The sequence below is a fragment of the Anastrepha obliqua genome, chromosome 1, assembly GCF_027943255.1.
Source record: "Anastrepha obliqua isolate idAnaObli1 chromosome 1, idAnaObli1_1.0, whole genome shotgun sequence".
Lineage (NCBI taxonomy): Eukaryota > Metazoa > Arthropoda > Insecta > Diptera > Tephritidae > Anastrepha > Anastrepha obliqua.
The window spans coordinates 157,515,711-157,525,183 of record NC_072892.1 but is presented as its reverse complement, the minus strand read 5'-3'; positions in this window follow the sequence as shown (position 1 = coordinate 157,525,183).

Here is a 9,473-nt window from a genome sequence, read left to right as displayed (position 1 = left end):
ATCACCCGTTATTATATATTTGCTCACAAGAACTATAAAACAATTAAGAATTAACCGTTAGCATATGAACTTATACTAATGCAAATATTTACATTTTGATTGAATTTTTTTATTTTTGTAAAAAAATTAAAATTTAATTAACTTTATTATGCGCCCACAACTGTATTTGTATATGGTAAGTATATGGGAAAATATACTAAATATTTTGTTCAAACACGCAACATATGCGTCCACGTTCAATATTTTTAAGCTTCTAAATATAAGCATAAGTACACACATACATGCGCACATTATTTGCATATTTTGAAAGAGAAATTTTTTCTCCCATTTACCCACGTGTTTAAGTACGCCTCAGCCTTTTTATATGAGCTGCATCGTCGTAACTGAAAATATTTTCCATACACATCACCTGTTTAAAATATTTATGCACACATGCACACACATTTCACACACAAATGCATATCAAATTTCTAAACATTTTATTACAATACTTTCGCACAGAGGCGAGCATTATTGTTGTCCCGCCCGCATATAAAAGTGGAGAAGAAAAGGAATTATTTACATCACTTCGTTCTCTTTCGATTGCGAAACATTTTCTCATTTGACAATATTTGAAGTGATTGCATGGAAGCAACAAATATTTCTTTGAACATTCCCATATGGATATTTTGTCAAGCGCGAACTGGCAAATATCTACAAATACTTTTTTGGCTTCACTTATTTCATGACAAAGAAAGTTAAAAGCTGTGCAATTTTTGATCAAGAGCCACAAATATTTGAAAAGAGACATCTAAAGAATAAGAGAAGAGTACGGAAATCAGCACAAAAAATGCAATTACTCTCGAATGGGAGTAAAATACCCAGAGAATATTTGCGAATAGCTCATCTTTCGCCACTGATTAGGTACTTCATCTATATAGCTCAGCGTCTTTACGGATTAGACCTTACTGCTTGCAATGCCTAAAAGAAGATATGTCGAATTGATATACAGTAGATTCTGTTTTTATGCAGTATATACGTTCCGCAAGAAACAGCATGAAAAATGCTACCAGTTCTATAGTAAAACTATAGATGTGTTTCAAAAGTGCTAAGAACCGCATAAATCTGAAATAATATGTAATAAAATCGCATAAAAAAGGGTACTAGTCCCATATTATAACTATAGATACGTTCCATAGACCGCATGAATCTGAAATAATTAAATAAAATTGCATAAACAAAAAATTGTATTTTTGAAAATTATATCTTTATTTAAGGAACGTCAGAATCGAAAAATAAATTTACATCGTCAGAAATAGAATCAGACAATACCCGCATTGTTGCGCATTCGTTTAGGATTTGGCGTAAAATCACTTACGTCACTTGAGGAAATGTACACGTCTGATCTGGATGGGTTTTTGCTTAGCTGGTTTAGAATCTTGTTTATATGTACAATTCCCGATAGGTCGACATGCATATTTTAATTTAAAAAATAAACCGCATAAAAACAGAATCTACTGTATTTTAAGGTGAAAATTTCTACAGGGCACGGCACTCGAAATGTAACCAATAAAAAAGCCATAAATTTATGATAGTTTGGAAAATTACTTTTATTTAATTGAAAGTAAAAATTGTGTGAAAATAATATCTTTCATCAATCAATTTACTTTTGCTGGATATAACCACCTTTTGCTTTGACTATGGCCCTGAGATGGTCGAGAAACGAATCGCAAGCTTCCCAAATGTGTCTTGCAGGTATTTTGGCCCAGTCGCGGACAATGGTTTTTTTCTGCGCCTCGAGACTGATCCATCTTTTAGTTTCTGGCCTTGCTCTCCAAAATAGCCCAAAGAGAATAATCCATCGGAATAATTCATCGGCGGCTGGTGAATTTGAGAGCCATTGTGTGAACATTATGAAGTTCGGAACGTAGTTTTTTAGCCATTCTTGGTTCACTCGAGCTTTGTGTGACGGTGCCGAGTTCTGTTGAAACGACCATGACCTGTTACCAAAATGTTTGTCTGCCCACGGTTTCAAAGTAACCTCCAGAATACTTTCCCGATAATATTTCGTATTTACCTTGACCCCAGACTTTATGAAAACGATTGGCGCTCGCCAACTGCGGTTACAGCGGCCCAAGCCATTACCTGTGGCGGGTGCTGCTTCCTGGTGGCCAATCGATGACTCAAATTCTCGTATTAACGGTCGGTTAAATAAACCTCTTTCGTTTTGGGAGTTTACGAATTGCTCAATTTGAACAATTTTCTGGTCAGAAAACACAATGTTCGGAAATTGACGGCGTTCGACCAAGCGAAGCAACTCCTTCGCTCTCTCAAGTCTGACTTGATACTGCTTTGGTGTGAGATCATGCCCCTTTTGGATTTTGTAAGACTTGACTTTGGGATCATTTTTCAATATGCGGCGGATGCTATTGTCAGATATTTTTAGTTCTCTCGCCATTTGATTGGCAGTTCGTCGGGGATTTCGATCAAGTCGCTTCTTCACTTTTTGAACCATTTCACGTGACTTTGCAGTCTTTTGATGACCATCTCCATGACGTTTTACGATGCTACCAGGATCATTGTAACGAGTAATGGTGCGATAAAGAAAAGCTTTATTTACTTTAAGTTGCTCGAGCTCACGAACAATCACTGGTTTTATTTTGTTTGAAATCTATTACTGATTTTCTTTTTTCGCGTTTACTCTCGGCAAAATGCCTCCGTGCCTTGTAAACAATACTCTGGACTGCCGTTTACCCAAACGATGCTCACACCCACCAGCGTAAACGTACGCCCGTATCAGTTGCCACGATGAAACTAATGAGAGCCCTATGTAAATGAATTCTCACCAACATTCCGTTCCGTAGTATCGTAGATCGTTGTTTCATCGTGTCAGTTGATACAGGCGTACGCTTACGTTGGTGAGTGTGAACACCATAACAGACAGCTGATGCCCGTGCGTAAACATGTCGGTGGAATTACAGAGTAACAAACAAAATATTTTCTTTAACGGATTTCCTAGCTATCAATTAAACGGTGCAAAATTACCATCTATTCGACAAGTTTTCTCAGTCCTATTTTACAATATTCGTTAGGTTAAACTGACTGTTAGTGAAAGTGCAAATCTTGTGATGTATCTCATCTTATATTGGGAAAAATCAAAAATTCCAATGTGGTCATTTTCTAACTTCGTAAAGAAACTTGTTGATTTATATCTGTTACAAAAAAATTGTAAGACAACTCAGGTTACGTTCAAGAGGAGTAAGAACAATTTCAAAATTGATCATAATAATTTTTTTGATATTGCATATGCTGATGCTTTTGAGAGAATGAAAATAGAGGAAGATAAATTATTTTTAATGACACAGAGAGAGCCATGGCGCACGAAGGGCTTAGGTGATGCAAACAAAAAATTGGCGGAAAAATAAGAAATATCTAAAAGACAACGACGCCTGGAAGAAGAGTAAAGGATTGCAGGATAAAGAGAATCACTGGCTGTTGCATATAATTCCACCACAAATAACTTAGAAAAAGTAGAAGATTCAGATGAGCAACAGATCTTGATTTCTGAACTCAGCTTGCCGGGAGGTTCCTTGCCAGGAACAAAGTTCAGAAATAGGTAGAAAGAAACGCAGAACACTTAAACTAGTTGCAACTAGATCGATGCCAGTTAAGCATTAGAGGTGCTGTTTACAATCTGAATGCGGCGGTGGAAGCACTTGGCCTGAGTAGCGATGAGTTCACTATTAACAAATCCTCGATTAAGCGAATTTGTACTGAAACTAGAAAACCAAGGGTAGAAGCAATTAAATCTGATTTCCCAACCAATGTATCCGAAGTAGTCACAGTCCATTGGGATGGAAAATTATTAACCGGGTTGGATGTACGAAATTCGAAAGATGAACGCTTGCCAGTTATTGCTTCGTTCGACACAATTTGATATTAGCTCTTTTTGTTCGAAACTTATTTTTGTACCGATGAATCAAACAAACTTAGGCTGCAAACACAGTGCACGCTGAGGCGAATACGAAGATGAAGACGAAGCTGAAGAGAAATTGCTTGCGAGTAAGCGAATAGGTTGCACAGTGCAAGATGAATTGGTTGCGCTTTTGTTATGTTAGTCGCAATGGATTCCTCATCAGATGATGACCTGCTGATTGAGCAAAGCTTATATTTTAAATTAAAACGTATAAAAGTAAATAAAAAAGTACACCCTATAAATTTGGGAAGATAATCATTTGGTGAATTTCATCATTTGTATGATGAGCTGCGCCACGATGAAAAGAAATTTGTGGAATATACCAGAATGACAATTAGCACATTTGATTATATTCTAATTAAAATTGAGCCACTTTTGATTAAAAATTGGACTAATTATAATAAAACGCCAATTATATGTACTGAAAGGCTAATTGTGACGTTAAGGTAAAAAATAATTTAAAATATATTTAGTTTTATGCCTTTTATTGATTATTACTTCTCATTTAATTACTTGTTTATCGACTGTCTTAACTTAATTTGAACACGTGCCAAAGCATAGACAGAACAAACAAACAAAAACCACGGTAACTAGCAAGCGACGCATCTTCAAATTCAGTACAGCAGCGTTTGAAGCTGATTGCTTGCACTTCGTCTTCATCTTCGTCTTCGTCTCAGCGTGCACTGTGTTTGCAACCTTACACTTGAGATGCAATAACTTCGCTTCCGCTGAACCGAATGTCACCAAGCTTTCACTGGAAGTCAGCTAGGGATGTAACTTCCAACGCAACTAATTAAAAAGATGGCGCCATCAAAAAAATTTTTATGACGCCAGTCTTGTTTATTTTGTACTTCACCTTGTATGCACATTTGTTGCTATAGATACATTTTATAAGATTTGGAGCTTCCTAATCTAATTGCTATGTCTGGGCTACTTTATATTGTCCGGCTGACTAACAATTTTGCTCCAATCAGGAAATATTACTATTAAAATAATATTGAGGAATTATATGGCAGAGTGCAAAGGCATAAATATTACTTATATATATGCACATGTACACACTACGAGACAAAATTATAGCACATCAACACTTTTACTCGCTTTTTTGGTTTTGTTGAACTTGTTGGGTTTTCCAATAAGAGGTGTTATTTTGATATTCAAAGAAAAATGCTAATTTTTAATATACTACTGTGGGCAAAAAGTAAGGTGAATTTGGTTGTAAAATGAAAAATCTTTATTTATTCTTGTAAATCAATTTCATCCCCTTCAAAATAATCCCCTCTCGATGAAATACATTTATGCCAACGATTTTTTCAATCCCCGAAACATGCCAAATAGTCCATTTCCGGTATAGCCATCAGCACCTTCTTCGATTCAGCTTTTATCTCCTCAATCGACTCGAAACGCGTTCCCCAGAGTGGTCTCTTGAGTTTTGGGAATAGCCAGAAGTCACACGGAGCCAAATCAGGCGAATATGGTGGTTGCGGAACGATAGGCGTGGAATTTTTGGCGAAATGGTCACGAAGAACGAGTGCAGTGTGAGCCGGTACATTATCGTAATGCAAAAACCAAGAGTTGTTGGCCCATAATTCTGGTCTTTTTAGACGAATTGCTTCACGTAAACGACGCATAACGCTCAAATAATATTCCTTATTAATAGCTTGGCCAGGTGGAAGGAATTCATAGTGCACCACGAAAATCGAAAAAAAACTGTCATCATGACCTTTAATTTTGAACGACTTTGACGTGCTCTTTTCGGTCTGGCCTCGCCTTTAGCACGATATTCGCTTGATTGGTCGGTTGTTTCAGGGTCGTAAGCATAAATCCAAGTCTCATCTCCCGTAATGATGCATTTGAACTTGTCCTGATAGTCTGAAAGCATTGTTTCACACACATCAACGCGACGACTTTTTTCCAAGAAATAGAGAGTTTTCGGTAACAAACGAGATTTGACTTTTCGCAGCACCAAATGGTCTTTCAAAATGGTTTTCACAGATCCTTCTGATATTCCGATCATATCAGTAAGGTCTTTAACAGTCAACCGACGATTTTTGAGCACTAACTCCTTCACTTTATTGACGTGTTGGTCATCTGTTGACGTCGATGGTCGTCCGGAGCGCTCCAAGTCATCAACACGTTCTCGACCCTCTTTGAAGTCTTTGTACCACTTATAAACATTTTTCTGCGACATGGTCGAATCACCAAATGCCTTCTGCAACATGCTAAAAGTTTCCGCAAACAAAATTTGATGGCCCTTCTCTGCTCAATCAAATCAGGCATTGTAAAAATCGAAAAATGCACTCTTGGTCGTTTGGTAAACACAAGCGTAAATATATTACTGATAATGACATGCACATGAAAGTTTGCCCAGATGTTATTAACAGTGCTGCCAACTCATGAAAAAAATAACTTAATCGAAATTTTAATCCCGCGGAGTTTGACAAATAAATTCACCTTACTCTTTGCCCACAGTAGTAAATAATCGGATGTTCATTTCATTATAAATAGGATGGAAGATTTTTACATATAGCATAAAAAACAAGGAAAAAAACTCGTCGTCACTAACTGAGATACAAAAAAAGGAATTCCTGCAAATATTTTCCCGACGATTTTTTTTATATTTCGTGCTTTCGGCGAAAGTCTTTCGCAAGGTACAGAGAATCCCACAACCAGTAAAGACTAAATAAGCACCGGAAATTTTATGAAGAGATGGAAAAGAAACTGTTATTTTCCGCACTCCCCTAAAGGATTTACTTTCAAATTAGGTATTTAAAAATTCAGGCCGAGACTCACTTCATCACTACATCACAATTCAGGTAGGGACGATTAACCTTTTTGGCGTTGTCTAGAAAAAGTTCCTTGTATTTCTCACAAAAGTCATACTATTCTATTTCGTCACATTCAGATTCTTGACCAATTTTCCAAAGTTGCAACTCCACTGCAAAATCTCGACTTTTCAAAATCAATTACACACAGAAGTTATAAGAAAAGTAATCCCGAAAAAATAACTGCAAATCGCCATTGCAGTGAAAGCGTTGGCATAGTGTTTCGATAAGTATTCGGGTTGCCTTTTATAAAGGGTTTTCTAATAACAGGTGCTACAGGTGAATGGATCGCGCTATCGAGAGGTGACTAACGATTTTTTGTGGCCGGAATTAAACGGTATTGCTCTGGACAACGTTTATTTTCAACAAGATGGCACTACGTGCCACACAAGCAACAAAACTATTCAACTTTTACGGGAAAAGTTTCCGGACTGTGTTATCTCTCGAAGAGATGATCACAATTGGCCACCGGGATCTTGTGATTTAACACCTTGCGACTTTTTTCTTTGGGGCCACGTGAAAGAGAAGGTCCACGCCAACAGCCCAGGGTTGATTCAAGACCTCAAAGATGGAATTCGTGAGGCAATCGAGGACTTAGGGCAGCCACTTTGGAATTCGGTTATGGAAAATTTCATAGAAAGGATATTGTCCTGTAAGCGTGGTCGTGGTGGTCATTTTCCTGATGTTATTTTCCATTACTAACGGCATACCTTCCCCTTTATAATGAAATGAACATCCGATCATTTATATTAAAAAGATAGCATTTTTCTTTGGATATCAAAATAACACCTCTTATTGGCACACCCTTTATTTTGGTTGAGTGCCATTCAGAATTGACTTTTGGGTGCTTTTTGTGCAATTGTCAAATTATGCGATATTCAACGCGAACAAATCTTCCAAAAGTTCATACACTACTGACTGTCTGCTGGTCTCACTAATGTCCAGGGATGCCTCTATCTCGCGATATGCACAACAATCGTTTTTGAATGACGTTCAAGAAATTCATTTTGCAAAGATCGACGGTCACGTTGGAACTCGTTGTACGAGCATTTCACAGTGGCTAAGTGTCAACGTCAAAAGTCAAATTAAGTTGATAAATGCACTCCTGTTCGGTAATCCTGGACGAAAGTCAAAACGACGGGACAACATTTGACCTTGTGACGTCTACTACAGCTGCCATGTAAATGAGCGTCAATTCGGTGTTGGACTTGTAGTGGGAGAGGAACTTCGACGCCAAGTACTTTCGCCCACTCCAGTGGACGAGCGCAATAATCCACATGAAAGAGAGATTTCTGAACACCTCGCTCATTTGCGCCGACGCCCCGGCGGAGAAGAAGGACGATGCGACCAAAGATTACTTCTATAAGCGCCTGGAACATTCTTAAGAGCTCTGCCTCAGCCACGACATAAAACCGTGCTTGGTGATTTTAATGCCAGGGCGGCCAAAGAGTGAATTTTTGGTTTCACAATCGGGAAATTCAGCCTGCAAAATCAAACATCCGGTAACGGACTGAGGCTGATCGACATCACTGGGGCCCGAAATATGGTTGTCCGCAGCACCAGATTATTCAGAGACATATTAGTAGAAGGAAAAAAACGAGAGGACGAAATACATGAGTGTGAGGAGTTTGAGAGACTAGACAAAGTAAAAACGCCCGAAAGTTCTATCAGAAAGTTTGGCGGCTTACAGAAGGTTTCAAGACGGGCACGTATTCCTGTAAGAACAAAAACTGCGATCTGGTAACTGACATCCAGAGTGCACTTAAGTTATGATAGAGGCCACCTCTGCCTTGGAAAGATCAGGTGGAGAAGCACTTAGCTTCACTTGGTATGTTCAATTGACGCCGGTTAGCACGAGAAGGAATTGACTGGCGCGCTTTGTTAAACTCGGCCAAGATCGCTTAAGCGGTTACCGCGCCAGTCAGGAGGAAAGCGACGAAATGACGGTACATCAATATTTTGATTAATGTTGACTATTTTTATTTTTTTGCTTTGAATGTTCATTATTTTTGTATAAAATTATAGCTCATTGTCTAACAAAAACCTGTTTCAAAGTTTGTACAAAAATTAGAAAAATTCCAAAAAATTTTCTACCTATTTTATGCAGTTCCCCTGGATTTAATAAGAATTTCTAGAAAGATTGCTGGCATGAAATTTTAAAGCTTATTAAATTTTGGTCTAATAAAGTTCAAGTTTGCAGTTGCTAAAAAATTGTTTTGATTTTTTGTATTTTTTTTCCATGACGTTGCACAGTGTGACTTTTTTCACTTTTAGGATGCCAAAATTAATAACAGCCAAACCAATGGAGCAATTCATTTCAAATTTTGCAGTGTGGTTGCAGATACCTAAATCTGATTTGAGAATAAAAATGGGTGTGATACGCCCACTTTTTCTCTTTGCCCACATATAAGGTAAAATTTCACATAATCATATTTTCTACTTTAAAAGCATTTTCCAGTGCCAATTTAAATACAAATTGTTTAGATTTCTTAACTTTAGTTTAGAGGCTTATGACTAATATTTAAAAGACTTCATTCAGCCCCTGGGTACCTTTTTATACTACATTATACTGCTCAATGAAAGAGATAATCACAAATTGTTTCAGTGCCAATAAACACAGTACCTCTTGACGGTGAAGACAAACACAGCTCTTTAAATAATATTGCGGAATTTCTCTTACCGTTTGATCTAAG